Source organism: Pygocentrus nattereri, chromosome 9 (genome assembly GCF_015220715.1).
Source record: "Pygocentrus nattereri isolate fPygNat1 chromosome 9, fPygNat1.pri, whole genome shotgun sequence".
Taxonomy (NCBI): domain Eukaryota; kingdom Metazoa; phylum Chordata; class Actinopteri; order Characiformes; family Serrasalmidae; genus Pygocentrus; species Pygocentrus nattereri.
This window is the reverse complement of record NC_051219.1, coordinates 40,715,304-40,715,911: the sequence shown is the minus strand read 5'-3', so window position 1 is coordinate 40,715,911 and position 608 is coordinate 40,715,304.

Sequence of the window (608 nt, the reverse complement as noted above, 5' to 3'; positions counted from 1 at the left end):
TCCTGCTCCATTAGCCGTGTGACGTGTTCGTTGCCTGCCCACATCCCATCAGCTGAGCAGCTAAAGCAGGCAAGTAAGTCCATTACTCACCTACTGCTTTTACTCCGCTCAGAAGCTTTACTAATCAGTCTAACATGCAACATATATCAGGCATAACATTACGACCACCTCCTTGTTTCTACACTCACTGTCCACTTTATCAGCTCCACTTACTGTATAGCTGCACTCTGTAGTTCTACAGTTACAGACTGTAGTCCATCTGTTTCTCTGATACTCTGTTACCCTGTTCTTCAGTGGCCAGGACCCCCATGGACCCTCACAGAGCAGGTACTGTTTGGGTGGTGGATCATTCTCAGCACTGCAGTGAGACTGACGTGGTGGTGGTGTGTTAAAGTGTGTTGTGCTGGTATGAGTGGATCAGTCTTTGTGTGTGTGTGTGTGTGTGCATGTTAGCTTTATTACTTTTATTTTTAGATTCTTTACTTCTGGCCTTCTGGGAATAGAAATTGTAAAAAAAAACAAAAAAAAACCATTATCCTCTATTCATATAATTACAATTTGGCATTGGTATTTAACCACCACTTCTAAGCTGCTTGTGGCATTATGGA